This window comes from Pseudophryne corroboree, chromosome 3, assembly GCF_028390025.1.
Source record: "Pseudophryne corroboree isolate aPseCor3 chromosome 3, aPseCor3.hap2, whole genome shotgun sequence".
Taxonomy (NCBI): domain Eukaryota; kingdom Metazoa; phylum Chordata; class Amphibia; order Anura; family Myobatrachidae; genus Pseudophryne; species Pseudophryne corroboree.
The window spans coordinates 115,874,547-115,889,473 of record NC_086446.1 but is presented as its reverse complement, the minus strand read 5'-3'; the positions used below and the strand labels follow the sequence as shown (position 1 = coordinate 115,889,473).

The window sequence follows — 14,927 nt, the reverse complement described above, 5'->3', positions numbered from 1 at the left end:
CATTATATTTTCAAACGTATTCATTTATGAACCAGTAGTTAGAAGTAGAAAAGTTCTAACAGAAACCACAAAGCTCATCTACAGCCACACCACACTGGATACGCCCAATCTCATCTGATCTTGGAAGCTAAGCAGTGTTGGGCTTGGTTAGTACTTGGATGGGAGACCACCTGGGAATACAAGGTGCTGTAAATATTTTCATACTACCAACACCGTTCTGTTGATGCATTCCATTTTCAAACGTATTCATTTATGAACCAGTAGTTAGAAGTAGAAAAGTACTAACAGAAACCATAAAGCTCTTTTACAGCCACACCACACTGGATATGCCCAATCTCATCTGATCTTGGAAGCAAAGCAGTGTTGGGCCTGGTTAGTACTTGGATGGGAGACCACCTGTGAATACAAGGTGCTGTAGATATTTTTATACTGCCAACACCGTTCTGTTGATGCATTCCATTTTCAAACGTATTTATTTATGAACCAGTAGTTAGAAGTAGAAAAGTTCTAACAGAAACCACAAAGCTCATCTACAGCCACACCACACTGGATACGCCCAATCTCATCTGATCTTGGAAGCTAAGCAGTGTTGGGCCTGGTTAGTACTTGGATGGGAGACCACCTGGGAATACAAGGTGCTGTAGATATTTTTATACTGCCAACACCGTTCTGTTGATGCATTCAATTTTAATATGTATTCATTTATGAACTAGTAGTTAGAAGTAGAAAAGTTCTAACAGAAACCATAAAGCTCATCTACAGCCACACCACACTGGATACGCCCAATCTCATCTGATCTTGGAAGCTAAGCAGTGTTGGGCTTGGTTAGTACTTGGATGGGAGTCCACCTGGGAATACAAGGTGCTGTAGATAATTTTATACTGCCAACACCGTTCTGTTGATGCATTCCATTTTAAAACGTATTCATTTATGAACAAGTAGTTAGAAGTAGAAAAGTTCTAACAGAAACCACAAAGCTCATCTACAGCCACACCACACTGGATACGCCCAATCTCATCTGATCTTGGAAGCTAAGCAGTGTTAGGCCTGGTTAGTACTTGGATGGGAGACCACCTGGGAATACAAGGTGCTGTAGATATTTTTATACTGCCAACACCGTTCTGTTGATGCATTCAATTTTCAAACGTATTCATTTATGAACCAGTAGTTAGAAGTAGAAAAGTACTAATAGAAACCATAAAGCTCTTCTACAGCCACACCACACTGGATATGCCCAATCTCATCTGATCTTGGAAGCAAAGCAGTGTTGGGCCTGGTTAGTACTTGGATGGGAGACCACCTGGGAATACAAGGTGCTGTAGATATTTTTATACTGCCAACACCGTTCTGTTGATGCATTCCATTTTCAAACGTATTTATTTATGAACCAGTAGTTAGAAGTAGAAAAGTTCTATCAGAAACCACAAAGCTCATCTACAGCCACACCACACTGGATACGCCCAATCTCATCTGATCTTGGAAGCTAAGCAGTGTTGGACCTGGTTAGTACTTGGATGGGAGACCACCTGGGAATACAAGGTGCTGTAGATATTTTTATACTGCCAACACCGTTCTGTTGATGCATTCAATTTTAATATGTATTCATTTATGAACTAGTAGTTAGAAGTAGAAAAGTTCTAACAGAAACCATAAAGCTCATCTACAGCCACACCACACTGGATACGCCCAATCTCATCTGATCTTGGAAGCTAAGCAGTGTTGGGCCTGGTTAGTACTTGGATGGGAGTCCACCTGGGAATACAAGGTGCTGTAGATAATTTTATACTGCCAACACCGTTCTGTTGATGCATTCCATTTTCAAACGTATTCATTTATGAACCAGTAGTTAGAAGTAGAAAAGTTCTAACAGATACCACAAAGCTCATCTACAGCCTCACCACACTGGATACGCCCAATCTCATCTGATCTTGGAAGCTAAGTAGTGTTGGGCCTGGTTAGTACTTGGATGGGAGACCACCTGGGAATACAAGGTGCTGTAGATATTTTTATACTGCCAACACCGTTCTGTTGATGTATTCCATTTTAAAACGTATTCATTTATAAACCAGTAGTTAGAAGTAGAAAAGTTCTAACAGAAACCAGAAAGTTCATCTACAGCAACACCACACTGGATACGCCCAATCTCATCTGATCTTGGAAGCTAAGCAGTGTTGGGCCTGGTTAGTACTTGGATGGGAGACCACCTGGGAATACAAGGTGCTGTAGATATTTTTATACTGCCAACACCGTTCTGTTGATGCATTCCATTTTCAAACGTATTCATTTATGAACCAGTAGTTAGAAGTAGAAAAGTTCTAACAGAAACCACAAAGCTCATCTACAGCCACACCACACTGGATACGCCCAATCTCATCTGATCTTGGAAGCTAAGCAGTGTTGGGCCTGGATAGTAATTGGATGTTAGACCACCTGGGAATACAAGGTGCTGTAGATATTTTTAAACTGCCAACACCGTTCTGTTGATGCATTCCATTTTCAAACGTATTCATTTATGAACCAGTAGTTAGAAGTAGAAAAGTTCTAACAGAAACCACAAAGCTCATCTACAGCCACACCACACTGGATACGCCCAATCTCATCTGATCTTGGAAGCTAAGCAGTGTTGGGCCTGGTTAGTACTTGGATGGGAGACCACCTGAGAATACAAGGTGCTGTAGATATTTTTATACTGCCAACACCGTTCGGTTGATGCATTCCATTTTCAAACGTATTCATTTATGAACCAGTAGTTAGAAGTAGAAAAGTTCTAACAGAAACCACAAAGCTAATCTACAGCCACACCACACTGGATACGCCCAATCTCATCTGATCTTGGAAGATAAGCAGTGTTGGGCCTGGTTAGTACTTGGATGGGAGACCACCTGGGAATACAAGGTGCTGTAGATATTTTTATACTGCCAACACCGTTCTGTTGATGCATTCCATTTTCAAACGTATTCATTTATGAACCAGTAGTTAGAAGTAGAAAAGTTCTAACAGAAACAACAAAGCTCATCTACAGCAACAGCACACTGGATACGCCCAATCTCATCTGATCTTGGAAGCTAAGCAGTGTTGGGCCTGGTTAGTACTTGGATGGGAGACCACCTTGGAATACAAGGTGCTGTAGATAATTTTATACTGCCAACACCGTTCTGTTGATGCATTCCATTTTAAAACTTATTCATTTATGAACCAGTAGTTAGAATTAGAAAAGTTCTAACAGAAACCACAAAGTTCATCTACAGCCACACCACACTGGATACGCCCAATCTCATCTGATCTTGGAAGCTAAGCAGTGTTGGGCCTGGTTAGTACTTGGATGGGAGACCACCTGTGAATACAAGGTGCTGTAGATATTTTTATACTGCCAACACCGTTCTGTTGATGCATTCCATTTTCAAACGTATTCATTTATGAACCAGTAGTTAGAAGTAGAAAAGTTCTAACAGAAACCACAAAGCTCATCTACAGCTACACCACACTGGATACGCCCAATCTCATCTGATCTTGGAAGCTAAGCAGTGTTGGGCCTGGTTAGTACTTGGATGGGAGACCACCTGGGAATACAAGGTGCTGTAGATATTTTTATACTGCCAACACCGTTCTGTTGATGCATTCAATTTTCAAATGTATTCATTTATGAACTAGTAGTTAGAAATAGAAAAGTTCAAACAGAAACCACAAAGCTCATCTACAGCCACACCACGCTGGATACGCCCAATCTCATCTGATCTTGGAAGCTAAGCAGTGTTGGGCCTGGTTAGTACTTGGATGGGAGACCACCTGGGAATACAAGGTGCTGTAGATATTTTTATACTGCCAACACCGTTCTGTTGATGCATTCCATTTTCAAACGTATTCATCTATGAACCAGTAGTTAGAAGTAGAAAAGTTCTAACAGAAACCACAAAGCTCATCTACAGCCACACCACACTGGATATGCCCAATCTCATCTGATCTTGGAAGCTAAGCAGTGTTGGGCCTGGTTAGTACTTGGATGGGAGACCACCTGGGGATACAAGGTGCTGTAGATATTTTTATACTGCCAACACCGTTCTGTTGATGCATTCCATTTTAAAACGTATTCATTTATGAACCAGTAGTTAGAAGTAGAAAAGTTCTAACAGAAACCAGAAAGTTCGTCTACAGCAATACCACACTGGATACGCCCAATCTCATCTGATCTTGGAAGCTAAGCAGTGTTGGGCCTGGTTAGTACTTGGATGGGAGACCACCTGGGGATACAAGGTGCTGTAGATATTTTTATACTGCCAACACCGTTCTGTTGATGCATTCCATTTTAAAACGTATTCATTTATGAACCAGTAGTTAGAAGTAGAAAAGTTCTAACAGAAACCAGAAAGTTCCTCTACAGCAACGCCACACTGGATACGCCCAATCTCATCTGATCTTGGAAGCTAAGCAGTGTTGGGCCTGGTTAGTACTTGGATGGGAGACCACCTGGGAATACAAGGTGCTGTAGATATTTTTATACTGCCAACACCATTCTGTTGATGCATTCCATTTTCAAACGTATTCATTTATGAACCAGTAGTTAGAAGTAGAAAAGTTCTAACAGAAACCACAAAGCTCATCTACAGCCACACCACACTGGATACGCCCAATCTCATCTGATCTTGGAAGCTAAGCAGTGTTGGGCCTGTTTAGTACTTGGATGGGAGACCACCTGGGAATACAAGGTGCTGTAGATATTTTTATACTACCAACACCGTTCTGTTGATGCATTCCATTTTCAAACGTTTTCATTTATGAACCAGTAGTTAGAAGTAGAAAAGTACTAACAGAAACCATAAAGCTCATCTGCAGCCACAGCACACTGGATACGCCCAATCTCATCTGATCTTGGAAGCTAAGCAATGTTGGGCTTGGTTAGTACTTGGATGGGAGACCACCTGGGAATACAAGGTGCTGTAGATATTTTTATACTACCAACACCGTTCTGTTGATGCATTCCATTTTCAAACGTATTCATTTATGAACCAGTAGTTAGAAGTAGAAAAGTACTAACAGAAACCATAAAGCTCTTCTACAGCCACACCACACTGGATATGCCCAATCTCATCAGATCTTGGAAGCTAAGCAGTGTTGGGCCTGGTTAGTACTTGTATGGGAGACCACCTGGGAATACAAGGTGCGGTAGATAATTTTATACTGCCAACACCGTTCTGTTGATGCATTCCATTTTAAAACGTATTCATTTATGAACCAGTAGTTAGAAGTAGAAAAGTTCTAACAGAAACCAGAAAGTTCATCTACAGCAACACCACACTGGATACGCCCAATCTCATCTGATCTTGGAAGCTAAGCAGTGTTGGGCCTGGTAAGTACTTGGATGGGAGACCACCTGGGAATACAAGGTGCTGTAGATATTTTTATACTGCCAACACCGTTCTGTTGATGCATTCCATTTTCAAATGTATTCATTTATGAACAAGTAGATAGAAGTAGAAAAGTTCTAACAGAAACTACAAAGCTCATCTACAGCCACACCACACTGGATACGCCCAATCTCATCTGATCTTGGAAGCTAAGCAATGTTGGGTCTGATTAGTACTTGGATGGGAGACCACCCAGTGATACAAGGTGCTGTAGATATTTTTATACTGCCAACACCGTTCTGTTGATGCATTCCATTTTCAAACGTTTTCATTTATGAACCAGTAGTTAGAAGTAGAAAAGTTCTAACAGAAACCACAAAGCTCATCTCCAGCCACAGCACACTGGATACACCCAATCTCATCTGATCTTGGAAGCTAAGCAGTGTTGGGCCTGGTTAGTACTTGGATGGGAGACCACCTGGGAATACAAGGTGCTGTAGATATTTTTATACTGCCAACACCAGTCTGTTGATGCATTCCATTTTCAAATGTTTTCATTTATGAACCAGTAGTTAGAAGTAGAAAAGTTCTAACAGAAACCATAAAGCTCATCTACAGCCACACCACACTGGATACGCCCAATCTCATCTGATCTTGAAAGCTAAGCAGTGTTGGGCCTGGTTAGTACTTGGATGGGAGACCACCTAGGAATACAATGTGCTGTAGATATTTTTATACTGCCAACACCGTTCTGTTGATGCATTCAATTTTCAAATGTATTCATTTATGAACCAGTAGTTAGAAGTAGAAAAGTTCTAACAGAAACCAGAAAGTTCATCTACAGCAACACCACACTGGATACGCCCAATCTCATCTGATCTTGGAAGCTAAGCAGTGTTGGGTCTGGTTAGTACTTGGATGGGAGACCACCTGGGAATACAAGGTGCTGTAGATATTTTTATACTGCCAACACCGTTCTGTTGATGCATTCCATTTTCAAACGTATTCATTTATGAACCAGTAGTTAGAAGTAGAAAAGTTCTAACAGAAACTACAAAGCTCATCTACAGCCACACCACACTGGATACGCCCAATCTCATCTGATCTTGGAAGCTAAGCAATGTTGGGTCTGATTAGTACTTGGATGGGAGACCACCCAGTGATACAAGGTGCTGTAGATATTTTTATACTGCCAACACCGTTCTGTTGATGCATTCCATTTTCAAACGTTTTCATTTATGAACCAGTAGTTAGAAGTAGAAAAGTTCTAACAGAAACCACAAAGCTCATCTCCAGCCACAGCACACTGGATACACCCAATCTCATCTGATCTTGGAAGCTAAGCAGTGTTGGGCCTGGTTAGTACTTGGATGGGAGACCACCTGGGAATACAAGGTGCTGTAGATATTTTTATACTGCCAACACCAGTCTGTTGATGCATTCCATTTTCAAATGTTTTCATTTATGAACCAGTAGTTAGAAGTAGAAAAGTTCTAACAGAAACCATAAAGCTCATCTACAGCCACACCACACTGGATACGCCCAATCTCATCTGATCTTGAAAGCTAAGCAGTGTTGGGCCTGGTTAGTACTTGGATGGGAGACCACCTAGGAATACAATGTGCTGTAGATATTTTTATACTGACAACACCGTTCTGTTGATGCATTCAATTTTCAAATGTATTCATTTATGAACCAGTAGTTAGAAGTAGAAAAGTTCTAACAGAAACCAGAAAGTTCATCTACAGCAACACCACACTGGATACGCCCAATCTCATCTGATCTTGGAAGCTAAGCAGTGTTGGGTCTGGTTAGTACTTGGATGGGAGACCACCTGGGAATACAAGGTGCTGTAGATATTTTTATACTGCCAACACCGTTCTGTTGATGCATTCCATTTTCAAACGTATTCATTTATGAACCAGTAGTTAGAAGTAGAAAAGTTCTAACAGAAACCACAAAGCTCATCTACAGCCACACCATACTGGATACGCCCAATCTCATCTGATCTTGGAAGCTAAGCAGTGTTGGGCCTGGTTAGTACTTGGATGGGAGACCATCTGGGAATACAAGGTGCTGTAGATATTTTTATACTACCAACACCGTTCTGTTGATGCATTCCATTTTCAAACGTTTTCATTTATGAACCAGTAGTTAGAAGTAGAAAATTACTAACAGAAACCATAAAGCTCATCTGCAGCCACAGCACACTGGATACGCCCAATCTCATCTGATCTTGGAAGCTAAGCAATGTTGGGCTTGGTTAGTACTTGGATGGGAGACCACATGGGAATACAAGGTGCTGTAGATATTTTTATACTACCAACACCGTTCTGTTGATGCATTCCATTTTCAAACGTATTCATTTATGAACCAGTAGTTAGAAGTAGAAAAGTACTAACAGAAACCATAAAGCTCTTCTACAGCCACACCACACTGGATATGCCCAATCTCATCTGATCTTGGAAGCTAAGCAGTGTTGGGCCTGGTTAGTACTTGTATGGGAGACCACCTGGGAATACAAGGTGCGGTAGATAATTTTATACTGCCAACACCGTTCTGTTGATGCATTCCATTTTAAAACATATTCATTTATGAACCAGTAGTTAGAAGTAGAAAAGTTCTAACAGAAACCAGAAAGTTCATCTACAGCAACACCACACTGGATACGCCCAATCTCATCTGATCTTGGAAGCTAAGCAGTGTTGGGCCTGGTTAGTACTTGGATGGGAGACCACCTGGGAATACAAGGTGCTGTAGATATTTTTATACTGCCAACACCGTTCTGTTGATGCATTCCATTTTCAAATGTATTCATTTATGAACAAGTAGATAGAAGTAGAAAAGTTCTAACAGAAACTACAAAGCTCATCTACAGCCACACCACATTGGATACGCCCAATCTCATCTGATCTTGGAAGCTAAGCAATGTTGGGTCTGATTAGTACTTGGATGGGAGACCACCCAGTGATACAAGGTGCTGTAGATATTTTTATACTGCCAACACCGTTCTGTTGATGCATTCCATTTTCAAACGTTTTCATTTATGAACCAGTAGTTAGAAGTAGAAAAGTTCTAACAGAAACCACAAAGCTCATCTCCAGCCACAGCACACTGGATACACCCAATCTCATCTGATCTTGGAAGCTAAGCAGTGTTGGGCCTGGTTAGTACTTGGATGGGAGACCACCTGGGAATACAAGGTGCTGTAGATATTTTTATACTGCCAACACCAGTCTGTTGATGCATTCCATTTTCAAATGTTTTCATTTATGAACCAGTAGTTAGAAGTAGAAAAGTTCTAACAGAAACCATAAAGCTCATCTACAGCCACACCACACTGGATACGCCCAATCTCATCTGATCTTGAAAGCTAAGCAGTGTTGGGCCTGGTTAGTACTTGGATGGGAGACCACCTAGGAATACAAGGTGCTGTAGATATTTTTATACTGCCAACACCGTTCTGTTGATGCATTCAATTTTCAAATGTATTCATTTATGAACCAGTAGTTAGAAGTAGAAAAGTTCTAACTGAAACCAGAAAGTTCATCTACAGCAACACCACACTGGATACGCCCAATCTCATCTGATCTTGGAAGCTAAGCAGTGTTGGGTCTGGTTAGTACTTGGATGGGAGACCACCTGGGAATACAAGGTGCTGTAGATATTTTTATACTGCCAACACCGTTCTGTTGATGCATTCCATTTTCAAACGTATTCATTTATGAACCAGTAGTTAGAAGTAGAAAAGTTCTAACAGAAACCACAAAGCTCATCTACAGCCACACCATACTGGATACGCCCAATCTCATCTGATCTTGGAAGCTAAGCAGTGTTGGGCCTGGTTAGTACTTGGATGGGAGACCACCTGGGAATACAAGGTGCTGTAGATACTTTTATACTGCCAACACCGTTCTGTTGATGCATTCCATTTTCAAACGTATTCATTTATGAACCAGTAGTTAGAAGTAGAAAAGTTCTAACAGAAACCACAAAGCTCATCTACAGCCACACCGCACTGGATACGCCCAATCTCATCTGATCTTGGAAGCTAAGCAGTGTTGGGCCTGGTTAGTACTTGGATGGGAGACCACCTGGGAATACAAGGTGCTGTAGATATTTTTATACTGCCAACACCGTTCTGTTGATGCATTCCATTTTCAAACGTTTTCATTTATGAACCAGTAGTTAGAAGTAGAAAAGTTCTAACAGAAACCACAAAGCTCATCTCCAGCCACAGCACACTGGATACGCCCAATCTCATCTGATCTTGGAAACTAAGCAGTGTTGGGCCTGGTTAGTACTTGGATGGGAGACCACCTGGGAATACAAGGTGCTGTAGATATTTTTATACTGCCAACACCGGTCTGTTGATGCATTCCATTTTCAAACGTTTTCATTTATGAACCAGTAGTTAGAAGTAGAAAAGTTCTAACAGAAACCATAAAGCTCATCTACAGCCACACCACACTGGATACGCCCAATCTCATCTGATCTTGGAAGCTAAGCAGTGTTGGGCCTGGTTAGTACTTGGATGGGAGGTCACCTAGGAATACAAGGTGCTGTAGATATTTTTATACTGCCAACACCGTTCTGTTGATGCATTCAATTTTCAAATGTATTCATTTATGAACCAGTAGTTAGAAGTAGAAAAGTTCTAACAGAAACCAGAAAGTTCATCTACAGCAACACCACATTGGATACGCCCAATGTCATCTGATCTTGGAAGCTAAGCAGTGTTGGGTCTGGTTAGTACTTGGATGGGAGACCACCTGGGAATACAAGGTGCTGTAGATATTTTTATACTGCCAACACCGTTCTGTTGATGCATTCCATTTTCAAACGTATTCATTTATGAACCAGTAGTTAGAAGTAGAAAAGTTCTAACAGAAACCACAAAGCTCATCTACAGCCACACCACACTGGATACGCCCAATCTCATCTGATCTTGGAAGCTAAGCAGTGTTGGGCCTGGTTAGTACTTGGATGGGAGACCACCTGGGAATACAAGGTGCTGTAGATATTTTTATACTGCCAACACCGTTCTGTTGATGCATTCCATTTTCAAACGTATTCATTTATGAACCAGTAGTTAGAAGTAGAAAAGTTCTAACAGAAACCACAAAGCTCATCTACAGCCACACTGCACTGGATACGCCCAATCTCATCTGATCTTGGAAGCTAAGCAGTGTTGGGCCTGGTTAGTACTTGGATGGGAGACCACCTGGGAATACAAGGTGCTGTAAATATTTTTATACTGCCAACACCGTTCTGTTGATGCATTTCATTTTCAAACGTATTCATTTATGAACCAGTAGTTAGAAGTAGAAAAGTTCTAATAGAAACCATAAAGCTCATCTACAGCCACACCACACTGGATATGCCCAATCTCATCTGATCTTGGAAGCTAAGCAGTGTTGGGCCTGGTTAGTACTTGGATGGGAGACCACCTGGGAATCCAAGGTGCTGTAGATATTTTTATACTGCCAACACCGCTCTGTTGATACATTCCATTTTCAAATGTATTCATTTATGAACCAGTAGTTAGAAGTAGAAAAGTTCTAACAGAAACCACAAAGCTCATCTACAGCCACACCACACTGGATACGCCCAATCTCATCTGATCTTGGAAGCTAAGCAGTTTTGTGCCTGGTTAGTACTTGGATGGGAGACCACCTGGGAATACAAGGTGCTGTAGATATTTTTATACTGCCAACACCGTTCTGTTGATGCATTTCATTTTCAAACGTATTCATTTATGAACCAGTAGTTAGAAGTAGAAAAGTTCTAACAGAAACCAGAAAGTTCATCTACAGCAACACCACACTGGATACGCCCAATGTCATCTGATCTTGGAAGCTAAGCAGTGTTGGGTCTGGTTAGTACTTGGATGGGAGACCACCTGGGAATACAAGGTGCTGTAGATATTTTTATACTGCCAACACCGTTCTGTTGATGCATTCCATTTTCAAACGTATTCATTTATGAACCAGTAGTTAGAAGTAGAAAAGTTCTAACAGAAACCACAAAGCTCGTCTACAGCCACACCACACTGGATACGCCCAATGTCATCTGATCTTGGAAGCTAAGCAGTGTTGGGCCTGGTTAGTACTTGGATGGGAGACCACCTGGGAATACAAGGTGCTGTAGATATTTTTATACTGCCAACACCGTTCTGTTGATACATTCCATTTTCAAATGTATTCATTTATGAACCAGTAGTTAGAAGTAGAAAAGTTCTAACAGAAACCACAAAGCTCATCTACAGCCACACCACACTGGATACGCCCAATCTCATCTGATCTTGGAAGCTAAGCAGTTTTGTGCCTGGTTAGTACTTGGATGGGAGACCACCTGGGAATACAAGGTGCTGTAGATATTTTTATACTGCCAACACCGTTCTGTTGATGCATTTCATTTTCAAACGTATTCATTTATGAACCAGTAGTTAGAAGTAGAAAAGTTCTAACAGAAACCAGAAAGTTCATCTACAGCAACATCACACTGGATACGCCCAATGTCATCTGATCTTGGAAGCTAAGCAGTGTTGGGTCTGGTTAGTACTTGGATGGGAGACCACCTGGGAATACAAGGTGCTGTAGATATTTTTATACTGCCAACACCGTTCTGTTGATGCATTCAATTTTCAAATGTATTCATTTATGAACCAGTAGTTAGAAGTAGAAAAGTTCTAACAGAAACCAGAAAGTTCATCTACAGCAACACCACACTGCATACGCCCAATGTCATCTGATCTTGGAAGCTAAGCAGTGTTGGGTCTGGTTAGTACTTGGATGGGAGACCACCTGGGAATACAAGGTGCTGTAGATATTTTTATACTGCCAACACCGTTCTGTTGATGCATTCCATTTTCAAACGTATTCATTTATGAACCAGTAGTTAGAAGTAGAAAAGTTCTAACAGAAACCGCAAAGCTCATCTACAGCCACACCACACTGGATACGCCCAATCTCATCTGATCTTGGAAGCTAAGCAGTGTTGGGCCTGGTTAGTACTTGGATGGGAGACCACCTGGGAATACAAGGTGCTGTAGATATTTTTATACTGCCAACACCGTTCTGTTGATGCATTTCATTTTCAAACGTATTCATTTATGAACCAGTAGTTAGAAGTAGAAAAGTTCTAACAGAAACCAGAAAGTTCATCTACAGCAACACCACACTGCATACGCCCAATGTCATCTGATCTTGGAAGCTAAACAGTGTTGGGTCTGGTTAGTACTTGGATGGGAGACCACCTGGGAATACAAGGTGCTGTAGATATTTTTATACTGCCAACACCGTTCTGTTGATGCATTCCATTTTCAAACGTATTCATTTATGAACCAGTAGTTAGAAGTAGAAAAGTTCTAACAGAAATCACAAAGCTCATCTACAGCCACACCACACTGGATACGCCCAATCTCATCTGATCTTGGAAGCTAAGCAGTGTTGGGCCTGGTTAGTACTTGGATGGGAGACCACCTGGGAATACAAGGTGCTGTAGATATTTTTATACTGCCAACACCGTTCTGTTGATGCATTCCATTTTCAAACGTATTCATTTATGAACCAGTAGTTAGAAGTAGAAAAGTTCTAAAATAAACCACAAAGCTCATCTACAGCCACACCGCACTGGATACGCCCAATCTCATCTGATCTTGGAAGCTAAGCAGTGTTGGTCCTGGTTAGTACTTGGATGGGAGACCACCTGGGAATACAAGGTGCTGTAGATATTTTTATACTGCCAACACCGTTCTGTTGATGCATTTCATTTTCAAACGTATTCATTTATGAACCAGTAGTTAGAAGTAGAAAAGTTCTAATAGAAACCATAAAGCTCATCTACAGCCACACCACACTGGATACGCCCAATCTCATCTGATCTTGGAAGCTAAGCAGTGTTGGGCCTGGTTAGTACTTGGATGGGAGACCACCTGGGAATACAAGGTGCTGTAGATATTTTTATACTGCCAACACCGTTCTGTTGATACATTCCATTTTCAAATGTATTCATTTATGAACCAGTAGTTAGAAGTAGAAAAGTTCTAACAGAAACCACAAAGCTCATCTACAGCCACACCACACTGGATACGCCCAATCTCATCTAATCTTGGAAGCTAAGCAGTGTTGGGCCTGGTTAGTACGTGGATGGGAGACCACCTGGGAATACAAGGTGCTGTAGATATTTTTATACTGCCAACACCGTTCTGTTGATGCATTCCATTTTCAAACGTATTCATTTATGAACCAGTAGTTAGAAGTAGAAAAGTTCTAACAGAAACCACAAAGCTCATCTACAGCCACACCACACTGGATACGCCCAATCTCATCTGATCTTGGAAGCTAAGCAGTGTTGGGCCTGGTTAGTACTTGGATGGGAGACCACCTGGGAATACAAGGTGCTGTAGATATTTTTATACTGCCAACACCGTTCTGTTGATGCATTCCATTTTCAAACGTATTCATTTATGAACCAGTAGTTAGAAGTAGAAAAGTTCTAACAGAAACAACAAAGCTCATCTACAGCCACAGCACACTGGATACGCCCAATCTCATCTAATCTTGGAAGCTAAGCAGTGTTGGGTCTGGTTAGTACTTGCATGGGAGACCACCTAGGAATACAAGGTGCTGTAGATATTTTTATACTGCCAACACCGTTCTGTTGATGCATTCAATTTTCAAATGTATTCATTTATGAACCAGTAGTTAGAAGTAGAAAAGTTCTAACAGAAACCAGAAAGTTCATCTACAGCAACACCACACTGGATACGCCCAATCTCATCTGATCTTGGAAGCTAAGCAGTGTTGGGTCTGGTTAGTACTTGGTTGGGAGACCACCTGGGAATACAAGGTGCTGTAGATATTTTTATACTGCCAACACCGTTCTGTTGATGCATTCCATTTTCAAATGTATTCATTTATGAACCAGTAGTTAGAAGTAGAAAAGTTCTAACAGAAACCAGAAAGTTCATCTACAGCAACACCACACTGGATACGCCCAATCTCATCTGATCTTGGAAGCTAAGCAGTGTTGGGTCTGGTTAGTACTTGGATGGGAGACCACCCGGTAATACAAGGTGCTGTAGATATTTTTATACTGCCAACACCGTTCTGTTGATGCATTCAATTTTCAAATGTATTCATTTATGAACCAGTAGTTAGAAGTAGAAAAGTTCTAACAGAAACCAGAAAGTTCATCTACAGCAACACCACACTGGATACGCCCAATCTCATCTGATCTTGGAAGCTAAGCAGTGATGGGTCTGGTTAGTACTTGGATGGGAGACCACCTGGGAATACAAGGTGCTGTAGATATTTTTATACTGCCAACACCGTTCTGTTGATGCATTCCATTTTCAAACGTATTCATTTATGAACCAGTAGTTAGAAGTAGAAAAGTTCTAACAGAAACCACAAAGCTCATCTACAGCCACACCACACTGGATACGCCCAATCTCATCTGATCTTGGAAGCTAAGCAGTGTTGGGCCTGGTTAGTACTTGGATGGGAGACCACCTGGGAATACAAGGTGCTGTAGATATTTTTATACTGCCAACACCGTTCTGTTGATGCATTCCATTTT

General features: G+C 41.2%; 44 non-coding genes and 22 pseudogenes across 44 annotated transcripts; all 66 read left to right on the top strand.

Moving 5' to 3' along the window:
* Positions 1 to 76: 76 nt before the first annotated feature.
* LOC135066571 (5S ribosomal RNA) lies at positions 77 to 195 on the top strand. The gene has a single exon (XR_010252815.1). It is a non-coding gene; the product is annotated as a 5S ribosomal RNA (ribosomal RNA).
* Positions 196 to 302: 107 nt separating this feature from the next.
* Positions 303 to 421, top strand: LOC134889372 (5S ribosomal RNA; annotated as a pseudogene).
* Positions 422 to 528: 107 nt separating this feature from the next.
* On the top strand, positions 529 to 647 carry LOC134897341 (5S ribosomal RNA). The gene has a single exon (XR_010172101.1). It is a non-coding gene; the product is annotated as a 5S ribosomal RNA (ribosomal RNA).
* Positions 648 to 754: 107 nt separating this feature from the next.
* LOC135063775 (5S ribosomal RNA) lies at positions 755 to 873 on the top strand. The gene has a single exon (XR_010250098.1). It is a non-coding gene; the product is annotated as a 5S ribosomal RNA (ribosomal RNA).
* A 107-nt stretch (positions 874 to 980) lies between these two features.
* On the top strand, positions 981 to 1,099 carry LOC135064643 (5S ribosomal RNA). Its single transcript, XR_010250947.1, has one exon. It is a non-coding gene; the product is annotated as a 5S ribosomal RNA (ribosomal RNA).
* Positions 1,100 to 1,206: 107 nt separating this feature from the next.
* Positions 1,207 to 1,325, top strand: LOC135069943 (5S ribosomal RNA). Its single transcript, XR_010256120.1, has one exon. It is a non-coding gene; the product is annotated as a 5S ribosomal RNA (ribosomal RNA).
* Positions 1,326 to 1,432: 107 nt separating this feature from the next.
* On the top strand, positions 1,433 to 1,551 carry LOC135060168 (5S ribosomal RNA). Its single transcript, XR_010246561.1, has one exon. It is a non-coding gene; the product is annotated as a 5S ribosomal RNA (ribosomal RNA).
* Positions 1,552 to 1,658: 107 nt separating this feature from the next.
* On the top strand, positions 1,659 to 1,777 carry LOC135060274 (5S ribosomal RNA). The gene has a single exon (XR_010246664.1). It is a non-coding gene; the product is annotated as a 5S ribosomal RNA (ribosomal RNA).
* A 107-nt stretch (positions 1,778 to 1,884) lies between these two features.
* On the top strand, positions 1,885 to 2,003 carry LOC135067732 (5S ribosomal RNA). Its single transcript, XR_010253943.1, has one exon. It is a non-coding gene; the product is annotated as a 5S ribosomal RNA (ribosomal RNA).
* Positions 2,004 to 2,110: 107 nt separating this feature from the next.
* On the top strand, positions 2,111 to 2,229 carry LOC135060013 (5S ribosomal RNA). Its single transcript, XR_010246406.1, has one exon. It is a non-coding gene; the product is annotated as a 5S ribosomal RNA (ribosomal RNA).
* A 107-nt stretch (positions 2,230 to 2,336) lies between these two features.
* Positions 2,337 to 2,455, top strand: LOC134892857 (5S ribosomal RNA; annotated as a pseudogene).
* Positions 2,456 to 2,562: 107 nt separating this feature from the next.
* Positions 2,563 to 2,681, top strand: LOC134901316 (5S ribosomal RNA). Its single transcript, XR_010174805.1, has one exon. It is a non-coding gene; the product is annotated as a 5S ribosomal RNA (ribosomal RNA).
* A 107-nt stretch (positions 2,682 to 2,788) lies between these two features.
* LOC134901376 (5S ribosomal RNA) lies at positions 2,789 to 2,907 on the top strand. The gene has a single exon (XR_010174866.1). It is a non-coding gene; the product is annotated as a 5S ribosomal RNA (ribosomal RNA).
* A 107-nt stretch (positions 2,908 to 3,014) lies between these two features.
* LOC134888909 (5S ribosomal RNA) lies at positions 3,015 to 3,133 on the top strand (annotated as a pseudogene).
* Positions 3,134 to 3,240: 107 nt separating this feature from the next.
* Positions 3,241 to 3,359, top strand: LOC135060204 (5S ribosomal RNA). The gene has a single exon (XR_010246596.1). It is a non-coding gene; the product is annotated as a 5S ribosomal RNA (ribosomal RNA).
* Positions 3,360 to 3,466: 107 nt separating this feature from the next.
* On the top strand, positions 3,467 to 3,585 carry LOC135058441 (5S ribosomal RNA). Its single transcript, XR_010244870.1, has one exon. It is a non-coding gene; the product is annotated as a 5S ribosomal RNA (ribosomal RNA).
* A 107-nt stretch (positions 3,586 to 3,692) lies between these two features.
* Positions 3,693 to 3,811, top strand: LOC134901958 (5S ribosomal RNA). Its single transcript, XR_010175433.1, has one exon. It is a non-coding gene; the product is annotated as a 5S ribosomal RNA (ribosomal RNA).
* A 107-nt stretch (positions 3,812 to 3,918) lies between these two features.
* Positions 3,919 to 4,037, top strand: LOC135069772 (5S ribosomal RNA). Its single transcript, XR_010255954.1, has one exon. It is a non-coding gene; the product is annotated as a 5S ribosomal RNA (ribosomal RNA).
* Positions 4,038 to 4,144: 107 nt separating this feature from the next.
* Positions 4,145 to 4,263, top strand: LOC135068035 (5S ribosomal RNA). The gene has a single exon (XR_010254244.1). It is a non-coding gene; the product is annotated as a 5S ribosomal RNA (ribosomal RNA).
* A 107-nt stretch (positions 4,264 to 4,370) lies between these two features.
* On the top strand, positions 4,371 to 4,489 carry LOC134885078 (5S ribosomal RNA). The gene has a single exon (XR_010169203.1). It is a non-coding gene; the product is annotated as a 5S ribosomal RNA (ribosomal RNA).
* Positions 4,490 to 4,596: 107 nt separating this feature from the next.
* On the top strand, positions 4,597 to 4,715 carry LOC134901134 (5S ribosomal RNA). The gene has a single exon (XR_010174627.1). It is a non-coding gene; the product is annotated as a 5S ribosomal RNA (ribosomal RNA).
* Positions 4,716 to 4,822: 107 nt separating this feature from the next.
* On the top strand, positions 4,823 to 4,941 carry LOC134891112 (5S ribosomal RNA; annotated as a pseudogene).
* A 107-nt stretch (positions 4,942 to 5,048) lies between these two features.
* LOC134889474 (5S ribosomal RNA) lies at positions 5,049 to 5,167 on the top strand (annotated as a pseudogene).
* A 107-nt stretch (positions 5,168 to 5,274) lies between these two features.
* Positions 5,275 to 5,393, top strand: LOC135062741 (5S ribosomal RNA). The gene has a single exon (XR_010249086.1). It is a non-coding gene; the product is annotated as a 5S ribosomal RNA (ribosomal RNA).
* A 107-nt stretch (positions 5,394 to 5,500) lies between these two features.
* LOC134896201 (5S ribosomal RNA) lies at positions 5,501 to 5,619 on the top strand (annotated as a pseudogene).
* A 107-nt stretch (positions 5,620 to 5,726) lies between these two features.
* On the top strand, positions 5,727 to 5,845 carry LOC134886186 (5S ribosomal RNA). Its single transcript, XR_010170277.1, has one exon. It is a non-coding gene; the product is annotated as a 5S ribosomal RNA (ribosomal RNA).
* A 107-nt stretch (positions 5,846 to 5,952) lies between these two features.
* LOC134888875 (5S ribosomal RNA) lies at positions 5,953 to 6,071 on the top strand (annotated as a pseudogene).
* Positions 6,072 to 6,178: 107 nt separating this feature from the next.
* Positions 6,179 to 6,297, top strand: LOC135067365 (5S ribosomal RNA). Its single transcript, XR_010253582.1, has one exon. It is a non-coding gene; the product is annotated as a 5S ribosomal RNA (ribosomal RNA).
* Positions 6,298 to 6,404: 107 nt separating this feature from the next.
* Positions 6,405 to 6,523, top strand: LOC134896200 (5S ribosomal RNA; annotated as a pseudogene).
* A 107-nt stretch (positions 6,524 to 6,630) lies between these two features.
* LOC134886184 (5S ribosomal RNA) lies at positions 6,631 to 6,749 on the top strand. The gene has a single exon (XR_010170275.1). It is a non-coding gene; the product is annotated as a 5S ribosomal RNA (ribosomal RNA).
* Positions 6,750 to 6,856: 107 nt separating this feature from the next.
* On the top strand, positions 6,857 to 6,975 carry LOC134888874 (5S ribosomal RNA; annotated as a pseudogene).
* Positions 6,976 to 7,082: 107 nt separating this feature from the next.
* Positions 7,083 to 7,201, top strand: LOC135067364 (5S ribosomal RNA). The gene has a single exon (XR_010253581.1). It is a non-coding gene; the product is annotated as a 5S ribosomal RNA (ribosomal RNA).
* A 107-nt stretch (positions 7,202 to 7,308) lies between these two features.
* LOC135062389 (5S ribosomal RNA) lies at positions 7,309 to 7,427 on the top strand. The gene has a single exon (XR_010248740.1). It is a non-coding gene; the product is annotated as a 5S ribosomal RNA (ribosomal RNA).
* Positions 7,428 to 7,534: 107 nt separating this feature from the next.
* On the top strand, positions 7,535 to 7,653 carry LOC134891716 (5S ribosomal RNA; annotated as a pseudogene).
* A 107-nt stretch (positions 7,654 to 7,760) lies between these two features.
* LOC134889759 (5S ribosomal RNA) lies at positions 7,761 to 7,879 on the top strand (annotated as a pseudogene).
* A 107-nt stretch (positions 7,880 to 7,986) lies between these two features.
* On the top strand, positions 7,987 to 8,105 carry LOC135060012 (5S ribosomal RNA). Its single transcript, XR_010246405.1, has one exon. It is a non-coding gene; the product is annotated as a 5S ribosomal RNA (ribosomal RNA).
* A 107-nt stretch (positions 8,106 to 8,212) lies between these two features.
* On the top strand, positions 8,213 to 8,331 carry LOC134894959 (5S ribosomal RNA; annotated as a pseudogene).
* Positions 8,332 to 8,438: 107 nt separating this feature from the next.
* LOC134886183 (5S ribosomal RNA) lies at positions 8,439 to 8,557 on the top strand. The gene has a single exon (XR_010170274.1). It is a non-coding gene; the product is annotated as a 5S ribosomal RNA (ribosomal RNA).
* A 107-nt stretch (positions 8,558 to 8,664) lies between these two features.
* On the top strand, positions 8,665 to 8,783 carry LOC135067309 (5S ribosomal RNA). Its single transcript, XR_010253529.1, has one exon. It is a non-coding gene; the product is annotated as a 5S ribosomal RNA (ribosomal RNA).
* A 107-nt stretch (positions 8,784 to 8,890) lies between these two features.
* Positions 8,891 to 9,009, top strand: LOC135067363 (5S ribosomal RNA). The gene has a single exon (XR_010253580.1). It is a non-coding gene; the product is annotated as a 5S ribosomal RNA (ribosomal RNA).
* Positions 9,010 to 9,116: 107 nt separating this feature from the next.
* Positions 9,117 to 9,235, top strand: LOC135059361 (5S ribosomal RNA). The gene has a single exon (XR_010245766.1). It is a non-coding gene; the product is annotated as a 5S ribosomal RNA (ribosomal RNA).
* Positions 9,236 to 9,342: 107 nt separating this feature from the next.
* Positions 9,343 to 9,461, top strand: LOC134900858 (5S ribosomal RNA). Its single transcript, XR_010174360.1, has one exon. It is a non-coding gene; the product is annotated as a 5S ribosomal RNA (ribosomal RNA).
* A 107-nt stretch (positions 9,462 to 9,568) lies between these two features.
* Positions 9,569 to 9,687, top strand: LOC134893162 (5S ribosomal RNA; annotated as a pseudogene).
* A 107-nt stretch (positions 9,688 to 9,794) lies between these two features.
* Positions 9,795 to 9,913, top strand: LOC134885376 (5S ribosomal RNA). Its single transcript, XR_010169491.1, has one exon. It is a non-coding gene; the product is annotated as a 5S ribosomal RNA (ribosomal RNA).
* A 107-nt stretch (positions 9,914 to 10,020) lies between these two features.
* Positions 10,021 to 10,139, top strand: LOC134892984 (5S ribosomal RNA; annotated as a pseudogene).
* Positions 10,140 to 10,246: 107 nt separating this feature from the next.
* On the top strand, positions 10,247 to 10,365 carry LOC134897329 (5S ribosomal RNA). Its single transcript, XR_010172100.1, has one exon. It is a non-coding gene; the product is annotated as a 5S ribosomal RNA (ribosomal RNA).
* A 107-nt stretch (positions 10,366 to 10,472) lies between these two features.
* LOC135069063 (5S ribosomal RNA) lies at positions 10,473 to 10,591 on the top strand. The gene has a single exon (XR_010255254.1). It is a non-coding gene; the product is annotated as a 5S ribosomal RNA (ribosomal RNA).
* A 107-nt stretch (positions 10,592 to 10,698) lies between these two features.
* Positions 10,699 to 10,817, top strand: LOC135058934 (5S ribosomal RNA). The gene has a single exon (XR_010245355.1). It is a non-coding gene; the product is annotated as a 5S ribosomal RNA (ribosomal RNA).
* Positions 10,818 to 10,924: 107 nt separating this feature from the next.
* Positions 10,925 to 11,043, top strand: LOC134888582 (5S ribosomal RNA; annotated as a pseudogene).
* A 107-nt stretch (positions 11,044 to 11,150) lies between these two features.
* LOC134891552 (5S ribosomal RNA) lies at positions 11,151 to 11,269 on the top strand (annotated as a pseudogene).
* Positions 11,270 to 11,376: 107 nt separating this feature from the next.
* On the top strand, positions 11,377 to 11,495 carry LOC134886641 (5S ribosomal RNA). Its single transcript, XR_010170721.1, has one exon. It is a non-coding gene; the product is annotated as a 5S ribosomal RNA (ribosomal RNA).
* A 107-nt stretch (positions 11,496 to 11,602) lies between these two features.
* Positions 11,603 to 11,721, top strand: LOC134888581 (5S ribosomal RNA; annotated as a pseudogene).
* A 107-nt stretch (positions 11,722 to 11,828) lies between these two features.
* On the top strand, positions 11,829 to 11,947 carry LOC134893766 (5S ribosomal RNA; annotated as a pseudogene).
* Positions 11,948 to 12,054: 107 nt separating this feature from the next.
* Positions 12,055 to 12,173, top strand: LOC134892878 (5S ribosomal RNA; annotated as a pseudogene).
* Positions 12,174 to 12,280: 107 nt separating this feature from the next.
* On the top strand, positions 12,281 to 12,399 carry LOC134897318 (5S ribosomal RNA). Its single transcript, XR_010172099.1, has one exon. It is a non-coding gene; the product is annotated as a 5S ribosomal RNA (ribosomal RNA).
* A 107-nt stretch (positions 12,400 to 12,506) lies between these two features.
* Positions 12,507 to 12,625, top strand: LOC134893953 (5S ribosomal RNA; annotated as a pseudogene).
* A 107-nt stretch (positions 12,626 to 12,732) lies between these two features.
* Positions 12,733 to 12,851, top strand: LOC134897306 (5S ribosomal RNA). Its single transcript, XR_010172098.1, has one exon. It is a non-coding gene; the product is annotated as a 5S ribosomal RNA (ribosomal RNA).
* Positions 12,852 to 12,958: 107 nt separating this feature from the next.
* Positions 12,959 to 13,077, top strand: LOC135063753 (5S ribosomal RNA). Its single transcript, XR_010250076.1, has one exon. It is a non-coding gene; the product is annotated as a 5S ribosomal RNA (ribosomal RNA).
* Positions 13,078 to 13,184: 107 nt separating this feature from the next.
* Positions 13,185 to 13,303, top strand: LOC134897294 (5S ribosomal RNA). Its single transcript, XR_010172096.1, has one exon. It is a non-coding gene; the product is annotated as a 5S ribosomal RNA (ribosomal RNA).
* A 107-nt stretch (positions 13,304 to 13,410) lies between these two features.
* LOC134886678 (5S ribosomal RNA) lies at positions 13,411 to 13,529 on the top strand. The gene has a single exon (XR_010170756.1). It is a non-coding gene; the product is annotated as a 5S ribosomal RNA (ribosomal RNA).
* A 107-nt stretch (positions 13,530 to 13,636) lies between these two features.
* Positions 13,637 to 13,755, top strand: LOC134897282 (5S ribosomal RNA). The gene has a single exon (XR_010172094.1). It is a non-coding gene; the product is annotated as a 5S ribosomal RNA (ribosomal RNA).
* Positions 13,756 to 13,862: 107 nt separating this feature from the next.
* LOC134895305 (5S ribosomal RNA) lies at positions 13,863 to 13,981 on the top strand (annotated as a pseudogene).
* A 107-nt stretch (positions 13,982 to 14,088) lies between these two features.
* On the top strand, positions 14,089 to 14,207 carry LOC135070435 (5S ribosomal RNA). Its single transcript, XR_010256601.1, has one exon. It is a non-coding gene; the product is annotated as a 5S ribosomal RNA (ribosomal RNA).
* A 107-nt stretch (positions 14,208 to 14,314) lies between these two features.
* On the top strand, positions 14,315 to 14,433 carry LOC134891207 (5S ribosomal RNA; annotated as a pseudogene).
* Positions 14,434 to 14,540: 107 nt separating this feature from the next.
* On the top strand, positions 14,541 to 14,659 carry LOC135070571 (5S ribosomal RNA). Its single transcript, XR_010256731.1, has one exon. It is a non-coding gene; the product is annotated as a 5S ribosomal RNA (ribosomal RNA).
* A 107-nt stretch (positions 14,660 to 14,766) lies between these two features.
* On the top strand, positions 14,767 to 14,885 carry LOC134897271 (5S ribosomal RNA). Its single transcript, XR_010172093.1, has one exon. It is a non-coding gene; the product is annotated as a 5S ribosomal RNA (ribosomal RNA).
* The last annotated feature ends 42 nt before the right edge of the window (positions 14,886 to 14,927 follow it).